This window comes from Hippopotamus amphibius, chromosome 17 (genome assembly GCF_030028045.1).
Source record: "Hippopotamus amphibius kiboko isolate mHipAmp2 chromosome 17, mHipAmp2.hap2, whole genome shotgun sequence".
Lineage (NCBI taxonomy): Eukaryota > Metazoa > Chordata > Mammalia > Artiodactyla > Hippopotamidae > Hippopotamus > Hippopotamus amphibius.
The window spans coordinates 61,249,855-61,263,698 of NC_080202.1; positions in this window are offsets into that span (position 1 = coordinate 61,249,855).

A 13,844-nucleotide genomic window follows, 5' to 3' on the forward strand; every position below is an offset into this window, starting at 1 on the left:
CTTGGGGAAAGATCCCGGTGTTCTCCTCTCTTGCTGCGAGTAATAATAAATCCTAGTAGTAATAAATCCTTCCTTCTCCTGATCTTTGACTTGGTCGTGTCTATTGGCTTGACACCCACCAAGAGGCGAACCCAGTTTTTGGGTAACACTTGCTCAGTTACATAATTATGTAGCATATTAGTTTTTAATAGCGGTGCTCCTCTTTGAAAACATGACTTTTGAACAAAACAAATTTAAGGTCAGAGAGGTAACAGGAAAGGTGTCAGGAGGAAGCATGTTCCAGGTGAAGACAACTGTGAGCGCTAAGGATCTAAGTTGAAAACTTGTTTCCACTGTTTGAGGAACAGCATGGAAGCCAAGGTATTTGGAGCCAAGGGAGAGAGAAGCAGGAGAGAGAATCAAAGAAGGAAGGAAGGGTCAGATCACATAGACCTCAAAGGCCATTGCTGGGGAGGAAAAATTAGCCTTCTCCATCTAGGTGCTTTGACTGGTCTGATAATGGAAATAAAACAGGTTAATAAGAGAAAAACAAATTTTATATGCACAGATCCCCATAAACTATGACACCCAAGGGCAAATTGGATAATGAGGTTTTCACGCCATCTGAGCCAAGGTATGAGACGGGGGCCTGGGACTTCAAAGCAGAGGAGGGTGGTTCTCAGGACAAGAAGAGCAGATGTTTGGTGAGTAGATATACAGATAGGTCATTCAGGTAGAAGTTATCTCTGGAAAGAGCTCTCTCTCTGAGCCAGTCCCCCAATCTAAATTCTTTCAGGCAGTTAAAGGAGAGGCAAAAGTTTCTTCTTGAGTCTGCTGGGTCTCGCTTGCTTTCAGCTCAAAATAATCCACATGCCAAAGTGGCCTATTTTTGGATCGTGTATTCTGCTGCCCTGGACCAGGGAAAGGACTTTGCTTTCACTCTAAGTGAAACAGAAAACAATCACAAGGTTCTATTTATTTTATGTAATTATTTTTTAAATTTTTGGTTTCATTGGGTCTTCTTTGCTGCACGTGGGGCTTTCTTTAGTCACAGTGAGCAGGGGCTACTCTTCTTTGCAGTGCGTAGGCTTCTCATTGCGGTGGCTTCTATTGTTGTGGAGCACCGCCTCTAGAGTACGTGGGCTTCAATAGTTGTGATGCATGGGCTCAGTAGTTGTGGCGCACGGGCTTTGTTGCTCCACAGCATGTAGAATCTTCCCGGACCAGGAATGTAATCCGTGTCCCCTGCACTGGCAGGCGGATTCTTAACCACTGTGCTAGGGAAGTCCCAGAAAAGAATCACAAGGTTTTAGCAGAGCAAAGGCATGATTTATGGTTTTCAGTGATTCCTCTGATTGCTTTGTTGATAATAGACTGTAATAGAATAGGTTGGCCAGAAGCAGGGAACATGTTGAAAGTGAGTACAGTAATTCAAGCAAGAGGTGACAGGCATCCAAGTCCAAGGTGGTGATGTATAGACAGAACTGGGATGAGAGAGCCTGGCCTGAATTCATCCTTCCTAAGCATCAGCTCTTAGTTCCTATCATTTTAAGGAAGTGGGTGATAAAATGACATCTCACACTAGTTGTCTTTCCCAGAAAGACTGGTATAGTCTGTGAATAATATGGAGACGTTTACTGGACCGCAAAATTCCTCTTTCCCTCCGAGACCTAGTTCCATTCAATCCCGAATCTAATCAAAGTAACTGGTGTTTAGATTTTTTTTCCCCCTAACAACTTTATGATCACTAGCTTTTATGACTCTCTCATAAATCTGCCAATCTGGGAGTCTGTTTTATATGGTATTTTGGCTCTAGACCATTGAAAATAATGGTTTCACTCCCATCCATATTTTTGGCATCAACTACATTTTTCTACATCTGTTTACACTAATTTATTACCGTTTCCATTCCTTCCTATACACAATTTGCTTTCTCATCCTTGTTTTCTCAACTACAGTCTCAAACTATTTTAATTCATTCATCACTTAGTATCTTTACTTTAAAATTAGAAAAAGAAAGACAGATGCTGTCTAAAAACTCATTTTAGCCACAACTTTTGGCATAGATACGGTGAAACACACAAGTGGTTAATACCAGCTACCACAGGTGAAGACGTGGCTTGAAGGTGGATTTTAAAAATTGAAATACATTTGCCATTTTATACAAATATAGTTAACCAACATATGAATCAAAGCTAATTATTACAATTTCCATTCTGGGAAAGGTTATTCGTGGCCACGTTTGAAAAGCAAGGACTTGGTGCTAGGCAGGTATTGCCAGTTTGATAAATCTCAATACATTGTATACATATGTCTGAACATGATGCATTTTCTGGGGCAGGGGTGGGGTGGGAGATGTAATGTCCCCCCCTAAATTCAAGTTAATTTTATTCATTCATCCATCCATCCATCCATCCATCCATCCATCCAGCAATCATGTGTTGAATGCCTATTACATTTCAAGCACTAAGGCAGCACGAACAATAAAACATGGGACAAACACAGGAGTAATTCCTGCTTCCACGGAGCTTCAGGTCCAGGGCAGGTGCCTACATGGCCATTAAAAAACAATCACGCTAGTGAATGTGTCATTAAAAGTGGAGGAAAGTACGTCCAGATGAGAAACAATTTATAAAGCCACCATTCTGGGAGAATGAATTTCATAGAAAATAAAACAAGGCAAATGTTTGTGACTGTTCTTATCCAAGAACTTTGTTAAGGTTAACTTACAAATATTTAAAAAACTGAAAGTGAGGCATGTATTTAAAATCTCCACTATATTCAATATGGCAAACCATAAAGGAAAAGAATATATTAAAAAAGAATGTATATGTATACATTATATATAGTTATATATATATATAATTCAATCACTTTGCTATACAACAGGAATTAACAGAACCCTGTAAATCAAGTATATTTCCATATTAAAAAAAAAATCTCCTTGAAAATCTATAGATAGATGGTCACTCAGGATATCATTTCCCAAGAAGGAGACTCCACTCCCACGTATTGGTAATTTTCTTTTAATAATAAGAAAATGCCGAAAACAAGAGCTTACTTTAAGTTTACATTAACATGTATTCAATTTGGGGGTTTCCATTTCATTTTGTCCATTGCCGTGACCATTTGCTAAGCAGCTGTCATCCACAGAAATCTGGGAGAATGCCTCAGATTTCTGTTCATTTTCTTCCCCAATAAAGTATGCAAGGAAATTAGAAGGTGCTTACTTCTGCCCCAAATGTCCTGGACAAATCAGAAGTCCTTGTATTAGAGACAAGAAAGGACATTACATAGAGATCAAGGGATCCATTCAAGAAGAGGAGAAAACAATTATAAATATATATGCACACAATACAGGAGCACCTCAATACATAAGGCAAATGCTAACAACTATGAAAGAGGAAATGCAAGGCAGAAATAGAGACACAGATGCAGAGAACAAACACATGGACACCAAGTGGGGAAAGCGGGGAGGGTTGGGGGGGAATGAATTGGGAGATTGGGATACCACATTGTACACTCTAAATATATGCTGTTTATTGTCTGTTAACTGGATCTCAATAAAAGTTCTAAAAAAAAAAAGTCCTTGTATTAGTGAGCCTGCTGTGCTCTGTGATGCATACTGTGCTGAAGATTAAGAGTACAGCATAAGGCAGGTGGAGGAAGGTGTGGCTCAGAGAAATAAAGTGATCTCTCTAAGGACTCACAACTCCTAAAAAGCCATTCAGAAGTTCAAGCCCAAGTTTTCCAAAGCTAACGCACGTTCCATATTCAGCCTGACATCTTTGTTACAGGAGTACCATCGTTTTCTTTCAAGACGTTATCCGCAAGGCACATCTACTCTGATTAACAAACAAAATGACAACTGAGTAGGACACGTACGATGTACAGCCCAAACGGCACCAGCTCTTTTCATCCTAAAAAAACATGCTGACAAGTCATAAAAACTCTGTGAAAATACTTTGCGTCCTGTGACACGCCATGGAAACACAGGGTAGAGAAAGCAGTTTGACTCAGGAAGGCCTCAGATGAAACTTAGACAACCATCCAGTGTCTCCCCAGTGGTATCCATCTCTCATGCTTGATCATCTGTGCATTCTTTTTGTTTTCCTTTGAAAACCAGCTTTTTCTTTTTTAGTATTCCCATAATTTAACATGGCCACTCTTTCAGATTTGGGGGTTGCTACATTCTAGCAACCATTACCAACCAACTAGCATGTCTCAGTAAAAATTCATATTTTCCAGGGAGAGAATCTGATAGGCCTGGTCTCGCACAAGGGTTGACTTCAATTCCGGCACCCGTGGCTGGAGAGTAGAAGACATCGTGTATCATGACTAATAGGGACCCAAGCCCTACAGGAGCAAGGATCAGCAGAGAAAGAGAGTGAGAGATAGACACTCCAATAGCTGATCCCACAGGTCAGAACTTAAAGACAAGTTTTAAAATGTATGAAATTAACGATAAGGTGCCAATGTATAGCAAAGGGAACTACATTCAATATCCTGTAATAAACCATAATGGAAAAGAATATGAAAAAGAATATATATATATGTATAACTGAATCAATTTGCTGCATAGCATAAATTAGCACAACGTTGTAAATCAACTATATGTCAATAAAATTTAAGAAAATAAAATGGAAATAAAAATGAAGAGCACAGCATACAGTTAAAGTCTGAGGTCTCAAAATTGTTACAGACATTGCTGGGTGAAACAGTTCCAAGTGTGAAGGAGAAAATGAGGCTTTGAGCAGAGAGAGAAGTAAAATAAAGGTACTGCTATCAGGGCAAGATGGGAGAAAAACAGGCACACGAAGACGCAACGAGTGTTCACAAGGCAATGAGAAAGCTAAAGGGAAGAGGCTAGCGTGAATTAAGTACAAAAGGCTTACTAAAGACATAGCTGACATTTTTATTTCTGTAAGGGAAAAGTATGGCAGATTTTAAAAGCCCAGAGGAAAACTTAAAATCTTACAGGTTAATAGACAACTTGTTCTAAGTTTTGAACAGGAATTAGAAAACACAAATAGAATTTAAAGAAAGTAAATGTGGGAAAAAGCATCCTAATAATACTGTAGATGGTCCTGTAACACTGAGCTGGAGTCTAAAGTGTGCAAAATCTCAGTATTGGAAACATCAGGGCATGGAAAAAAGAGTTGTCGGAAACTATGTGTAATACAAGCTTGAAATGAAGGACTATTTGTTAGGACTGTGATACATTTAAGTGACCATATCATTAAATGGTAAATTGATAACTTTGAGTTTAGACAGAGCTTGTGGAAAAATAAATGAGGGAACAAGGAGATCACTGAGAATTTCCAAACTTCTTTTTTGTCATCTTTTTCTGTTTAAAAAAAAAAAAAAGGCAGTACCTTTGTGTAGTATACCTTCCATAAGCAGAAACATCTACTAAGATTATCAGGGGTTAGGTTGCTGTGTAATTAGGAGGTAGTTTGTATATAATTAAGAGAACTGGTTTACCAGCTGTTTAGTCCCAATAAGCACATGTTTCAAGATACTGAAAATCTTATATGTTCTTTTCCTTGAGGCTAAGTATTATTTTTTGCTTATTTACTCTTAAACCAAAATCTTCCATCAAATGTTGGAGGGTAGAGGCTTTAGAGTGGTGGTCAACTCTCCAAGAAGTGGTCTCTCTGGACCACCAATACACACACACACACACACACACACACACACACACACACGATTCTGGTAATATACGGTATACATACATTCCTGTGTGTATACTGTGTTACTGTAATATTTACTGGAATATACAATACACGGTGCCACTGTAATTTACATCCTCTTCTCACATGTGCAGCTTCTTTGCCCAGGACCTTTTCCACAACTCTTTCTGCTTTAAACGGTATCTGGAACAACCATCTCCAAAGAAAATCTCCTGTACAATTCTCTCCAATGGAGTTATTTTTTATCTCCCTCTGATCTCCCTGGGAGAGAAGAGGTCTGCCCAGGTCCTATTCCCACTTGTGAATAATAGTTCCCCGGCCCCAATCCAACTGCATTTCTTCTTGTGAAGTCTACAATTTCTGCTAAAATATCCTTTAAACATTCGATGATTAGGGAAAGACAGGCTCCAAGACGCATGTTCCTCTTCCTCCATTGTTTCTGCGTTTAGCTCACATTTTCCTTCTATGCCAGGTCCCCTGATCATCATCTGTATAATCTTTGAGAGTCACAGCCGTGAGCTGCACCCAAAACTCAGTTCCTTCACTCAATTTTGAAACCTTTAGTTCTATTCTGAGTGGTTACACAGCGCAGCAGTTAATGGCACAGACATTGGTGCCAGACTTCCTGGCTTAAAATCGTGTTTTTTCTTTAGAGATATGAGTGATATCTAACGTGCACAATTTGATGAGTGTGGACATGTGCAAAAAATACCTGTGATGCCATCACTCCAATCACGGTAACAGACACATCCAACATCTCCCAGAGTTTCTTTGTGCTGTGTCCCTGTGTGTGTGTGTGTCTGAGTGAGAGGGAAATGAACATGACATGAGATCGACCCTTTTAGATTCTGAGGTGCACAGCACCATATTGTCAATGATAGGGCACTATGGGGTGACATGGAGCATGTATTAACCTCCCTATGTGGTCCTTACCGCGTGTATTAAACAGGGATATTATCACTGTAGAACTCAGTGAGTTATCTTAGCAGTTCTCAAAGTTCAGTCTGCAGACTCCTGGGCATCCCCAAGACTCTTTCATGAAGTCCAAGAGATCAACATATGTGTATAATACTAGGACGTTATGTCTTTCACTGATGGTGGAAAAGCCGTAAGGGGTAAACCTGCTGATGCCTGAGTATAAGTTAAGGCAGGGGCACCGTGTGCTAATGCGTATACATGACATCTAAAGAAACGGTACTGATGAACCCAGTGACGGGGCAGGAATAAAGATGCAGACGTCGAGAACGGACTTGAGGACACGGCGGGGATGGGAAGGCTGGGAGGAAGTGAGAGAGTAGCATTGACATATACACACCACCAAATGTAAACTAGATCGCTCGTGGGAAGCTGCTGCAGAGCCCAGGGAGATCAGCTTGGTGCTTGGTGACCACCTAGAGGGGTGGGATAGGGAGGGTGGGGGGGAGGTTTACGAGGGAGGGGATATGGGGGTACATGTATACACATAGCTGATTCACTCTGTTGTACGGCAGAAACTAACACAACATCGTAAAGCAATTATACTCCAATAAAGATCTGAAAAAAAAATACCCAGAAAAAAAAAAAAAAAGGCAGGGGCACTAAACTGTACTTGGGGGTCATTGTGTTTCCATGACCATGCACGCACATGCAGTTAAAAAAAAAGCCAGTTTCACTTAGGAACATCCTTGAGGAAGAAGTATAATTTATTAATTTTATTAAATTCCCACCACTCAGTATCCATATTTTTAATTATTGTGTTAATGGAATTGGAAAGGTTCCTGAAACACCTCAGCTGCCTACTGAACTACAGTAGTTGTCTCAGGCTTATGCAATTCTTTGAGTGACAAGCTGAACTAGCTCCTTTTTTTTTGTTTTTAAGGAACACTATTTTTACTTGAAAGAACAATTGACAGACAACTATGGTTATTCAGACTTTGGTATTTGGCAGACATTTTCTTGAAAATGAAAAAAAAGTAAGCTTGTCAGTTCAAGGAACTAAACTGACAGTATTTGCTGCCGGTGATAAAATTTGAGCTTTCACGAGAAAACTGGAAGTTTGGAAACCTCATATTGGCCACTGTGAGCTTAACAATAGCTAAGATGTGTTGATTTTGACGGCAGTCAAATTCGGAACGGTGATATCTAGGTAACTAGGTCTCTCTACCGTGATATCTTATTATGCGCTGAATGTTTTTCTCATTAGTTTATGTGAATTCCATACATGCTGTAAGTTTTCCTCTTTGCCCTATATATGGCCAAAAGAAAAAAAAAGTTCCCATTTGTTTACCATCTCAGGTGATCCATCCTTTCCTTTAAGCATAGAAAGTAATCCCTACTGCAGTAATTTGATGAATAATTATCTTTAAAAATCCATGTCTAAGTTTAGGTGGCTTATTCTTTATTTCCAATTTATCTTGGTAGATAGTATAATATTCCCACTTACCTTTGCTTTATCATGTATACTCTTTTACATTATGACATAGATTGAAAACAGATACTCATTCATACATACTTATTTTTCTCACGGCACTTTCCTGAAGAGCTGAATTTATGTCGGCACCATGAAAGGCACTGAAAGAGCAGAATCAACACAGCCGGATTTACAGCAGTTGCCGTATAACACTGAAATTTGGTAGGGTTTTAACATTGCACTTCGTCTAGTTAGTTCACTTCACATAGCTTTCCTAGGGCACTCTGTCCTCAGAGTGAAACTGTTATTCATATTAATAGCTCAGGATTCAAAATTCTTATATGTTTTGGTAAATATGTGCTTTTCCTTTGGCCTGACAGATGTAACAGGCATGGCCCTGGGAGCACGCATGTTCTGATACAGCAAAATTATTTCCGCTCACTGATCAAAAGCTAGATCAACTAAAAAGGCTACAGAACATTTAACAACAAGAACAAAGCTCTTGGAGGTGTCCAGGAAGCAAGCAACGCAGGAAGGACTTGAGGATGTGAGATGCCGAGAGAGTCGACGTTGAGGTGAGTCGGACACTCTCTGCTTCTTTTCCATCTGAGGCTTGTGCATAAGCAGGGGAGGGGCTAAGAGGTAAAAGGAGCGGCTTAGAACTTTCAGGAGTATTACAATAGGAGCCAGAGATTGGGGTTCAGGGATACCAAGGCAGCAAGGACTTGAGGGACCAAGATTCCAGAGAGGAGGGACACAGATCTAAATCGAACATTCTGCGTCGATATTCCTTTTAGGCATTTGCTTACAGCAAACATGTGCAGGGGAGAGCCTGGGAAACCAAGCATAAAGGAGCAGTTTCAGGCTAAATAGCACAGCTATTGGTAGTCACATTATCATGTGAAATAAGATTTGGGTTTAAGCCAGGCTTCAGTGGAGACCCCATTAAGGTCTACACATCAGGAGAACCGGCATTCTGGAAACAGACCAACTCTCATAAATGCTAAAAACTTAGGCTGCTATAAGAAAAGCAAATACTTTCTGTAGAAGGAGACTATCTTCCAAAGTTTCAATAATTGTCCATACACGATAGCTGGTATCCAATAAAAAAAATCAAGAGGCATGCCATTAAACAGGATCCTAAAATAGTCACAGAAACTAGATGATCCATTCACTGGAGTTTCCAAATAGAAATTCTAAGTTAGTGATAATTAATATATGTAGAAACCTAGATGTCAGGCTTGATAATTTCAAAAAAGAGCTGGAACTTATTTTAAAAATCAAATAGAAGTCCCCAAACTGAAAAGTCCCCAAATTGAATCCAATAGATTGCAGTAGATCAGATAGGATGGAAGGGAATGATTCAATTTTAAGATATGTAAAATATCAGACAAACTCAGAAAGAGGAAATACAGAAAAGGACATAAGAAATAAGAGGAACATGGTGGAAAAGTCTAAAATGTTCCAAGAATAACAGGTGAAAGAGAATGGGTCAGAAATGACATTTGAAGAAATACTAATAATTTTCCAGACATGCTTAAATACATCAACCCACAGATTCAAATGTTTAGAAGCATTATTTATAATTGCCAAGATATGGAAGAACCTAGGTTTCCATCAACAGATGAATGGGTAAGGAAGATGTATATGTATGATATATACAAAGGAATACTACTCAGCCATTAAAAAGGAATGAAATTTTGTCATTGCAACAACATGTATAGACTTGCAGGGTATTATGCTAAGTGCCATAAATCAGACAGAAGGCAAATACTATATGATATCACTTATATGCAGAATCTAAAAAATACAACAAACTAATGAATATAACAAAAGAAGAAGCAGACTCAGAGATACAGGTTGTCCATAGTGATCTCAGTTTATAATAGCCTTTGCTCAAGTAAAATATTTGCTCTCTGGACGTGCAAAAGAATAAACAAGGGCTTTTTAATCAAGACATTAACAAACTAGTAGTTACCAATGGGGAGAAGGAAATGGGGGAGGGGCAGTATAGGGGTAGGAGATTAAGAGGTGCAAACTATTATGTATAAAATAAGCTACAAGGATGTATTGTACAACACAGGGAATATAGCCCATATTTTATAATAACTACAAATGGAGTATAACCTTTAAAAATTGTGAATTACTATATTGTGCACCTGAAACTTACAATATTGTACACCAGCTATACTTCAGTAAAGACAGAAACGAAGCTTAGCAAACTCCAAACGAGATGAACGAGAGCACCACCACATATAGGCATATCAAATGAAACCTGTGGGATATCAAAGGCAAAGAGACATTTTAAAAGTCACCTAGAGAAATGGACAAATTCCTTCCAATGGAAACACAGTAAGTTAGACATTTGGCTTATCAATGAAAAAGATGACATCCACAAGACCCTCCCCCAAAAGTTCACCTGTAAGTCTAAACTGAGCAAACGTTTTCAGCCACGAAGGTAAAATAAAGCTATGTTCAGAAAAACAAGTGCCAAGATAACGTGTCATCATCAACATGAAAGTAAGCATGAGAAGTCTTCTTTGACGGAACAGGATGCCAGTTGGAAGCACTAAGCTTGAGAAATAAAGCACAAAAGAAGGGTAATTATACGGATAAGTTTAAATAAATATTGATTTTAATAACATCACATAGGAGATAAAACATACTTGAAATAAAAACCCGTGATGAAGTAGAATTGAATACGGACGAGAAAAAATGAAGTTAGGATTCTGGAGTCTTTGCATTGTCCAGAAAGTGAGAAAAGCACTAATTCGTAGTCATAGACGTTGTACTTTGCTAACAGAGGAGGAAAATGAAGAAGTATTTGATCACTAAAAGAAAATAAAACATGAGAAATGCCTATTAATGGTAACACAATAAATACATAAAATTATACTCCAAACTGGAAATATAACATTGAAAAACTGGAAGTAGTTCAAATGTCTATCGGTAATATAGGGGATAATTAAATTAGGTATATTCATAGAATAGAATATTATGTAACAGTGGAAATGAAAAATGATAAAAATAAATTATAATGTTGAGCAAACATGTGTGACCCAAAAGATCCCATTTGCCTAAGATTTTTAAAAACAAGTAAAATTAATATGCTACAAGTTAAAATAGCGGTTATCTTTGTGCAGAAGGAATGACACAGAGGCAATCGGGAAATTTCTCCGGCGCCAGTATGTTCCATATCTTCATCTGGGTCATGGTTTCGTGGCCTTATCTTGTAAAATTTTATCAGACTGTACTTGTGATTTGTGCGATTCTGAAACTCCTCTACAGTACAGTTAAAAACAAGAAAGTTTACTGAAAAAGAAATTGGTGGTATATCACTAAATACTTCACATTCCTTCAAAGCATTGCTCAAAAGGCTAAGAATCAGTGTTGTAGACAGCATGATCTGCTCGTTTCTTCTGCTCTCTTATCTTATCACTCATATAAGCTCTGTGATATGCTTTACTGCCTGGCAGCCCAGTCCCTTCTTAAATTTTTAATTTTCACAAATGTCATCGCTAAGGGAAAATGTATTTACATATCTTTTAAAAGCTGGTGATTAGCTTATCTGATAAGCTAGGACATGTTTATTGTTCACAGTGAATGATGAAGATCGTGATGGCTACTTTTTAGTTAATAGCATTTATTGAGCACTGACTGTATACCCACATGGTTCTAATCACTTATATTAACTTGTTACCCTTGCAACCATCCTGTGATATATGAACATGCCTCAAAATATATCCGGGGCCCTGAAACTGGCTAGTTTTGTATTGATTGAATGCATTCAGGGTGCTTAGAACAAGTGTAAAAACATGATGTATCCCACGAAGAAATATATTTCTATGTACAAAAGTGATTTTACCATTATGAAAATTGTTTTCTGAAACTTCTTTCCATTTCTTGGTATCTGTTTCCTTCTTTTTCACTTCTTCTTCCTCTTCTTCTTCTCATTATTTTTTGCTCACATCACACAGCAGTGAAAGCACAGAGTCCTAACCACTGGACCGCCAAGAAATTCCTGGTAACTCTTTTATCCTGAAGTAGCTTTAAAAATGCTTTGTTCTGAATATAGGAGTTCCTTCATTGGCTCCTCTCTTTCTAGCCCATCCATTTCTTCTTGGGTATGTAATTTTCTTTTTTGTTTTGGGACGACAGAAGGCATTTGTACATTGCAAGAATTTCTCACGTTGCAGCTATAGATTATAATAGGTGATGATCTAAACCTCTTTAAGATTGTCAGCTGGTTTCTCCCCTCTGCCCCACCCCCAGGATCTGTTGAGAAAAATCTGCTGCTTATTAGCAAGGCTGCCCATAGTGATCTAAGTTTATACTAGCCTTTGCTCGAGTAAAATATTTGCTCTCTGGACATGCAAAAGAATAAACAAAGGCTTTTTATCAAGACATTAAACTTAGGATAATTAGATGACTGTGGTTCCATGGTACTGGGGACAGATGGAGAAAAGCCGTTAGTAAATGCACAGCCATCATCACGAAGCATTACCTCATCTTTCTCTTGCCACCACTAATGGGAATTTCCCAATGGTGACCCTCTGTAATTTTACCTATGCTTTGTCCTTCCACGTTTTCTTTTTTTTCCTGATAATTTTTAAAAAAATATTCTTGCCAGACCTCTGTCCTCTCTTAGCTGTCCCTAAATCCCTCCCTTCCCCTTTTTCCTGTGTCATTTATTAGCTGACTTAAATCATCTGATTGTGTCTACGATGAACTGAATTCTGGAAACACTTTTGCACCTGTTGTCAGCTCTTTCCTTAATGATTTGACAATATCTCATGAATGGAGCGCTTAATGGTTGTTAAGGAAACCAGAATTTACTACTACATAAAGAGAGACTTATTGTGCATTCCTGCTTCCTCTAAATTATTTTCATTTTGCTCTGTTAGAAGGTGGTGGGGGAGGCATGGCTGAGCTTGGGAAATATGTTTATTCCAGGAAAAGGGTTCATAGATGTGCTGATAGACTGACTCTCCTGAAATCAAGTCGGAGAGTTTATTCCAAGTCAATAGAACATTCAAGTAACTGAATCCTTCTGTTTAGCCAATTAGATCCCTGCTGTGACAACACCCATATACACTCAGATGCTGTTTATAGGAATCAGTATTGGAAAACTAGAAATGAGGAAGGATCTTAATTCGTGAATACTTTTAACAAGTTCCAAAGATGAGCCTGCCTTGCCAAGAAATTAAGCATGGTCACCAGACCCGTGGTCCCAGCATCATCTGGGGACTTGACGGGAAGGCAGATTCTGGGTCCCTTGAATCAGATTCTGGGGTTAGGACCTCTTAACCTGTGCTTTAATATTCTGCACGATTCTGGTTGCATTTAAGTCTGGGAAGCACTTGTGTTAAAACGAAAAAAAAAGTAGGCAGGGGTTTAGAGAGCAGGGTTAACATTACAGGGAGTTTTACTGATGGCAGCATGCGTTTCCAGAGGTCAGTGTGAGTGGGAGCATTTGAGAGGTAATAGAACCAGGGAAGACTGAGGCACGCACACATCCAGGTGGCAGAGGTCTGGGGGACCTGGACGTCCACTGGTGGTTGGGATGGAGGGTGTTCATCCTGATAGACTCTTAGAGGAAGACAAGAAATTGATTATCACTAGAGTTTTAGGAGGAGCAAGAGCTCAGCTTATCAGGAAGATATGATGCTCTGTTCCCTCCCTTGAATCTGATGTCTTCTGTGACTCAGAAGAATCAGTTAGAGGATGAAATAGCAAAACAGAGAAAACATCCATGGAGAAAACGGACTTCGAAGTTCATTGAT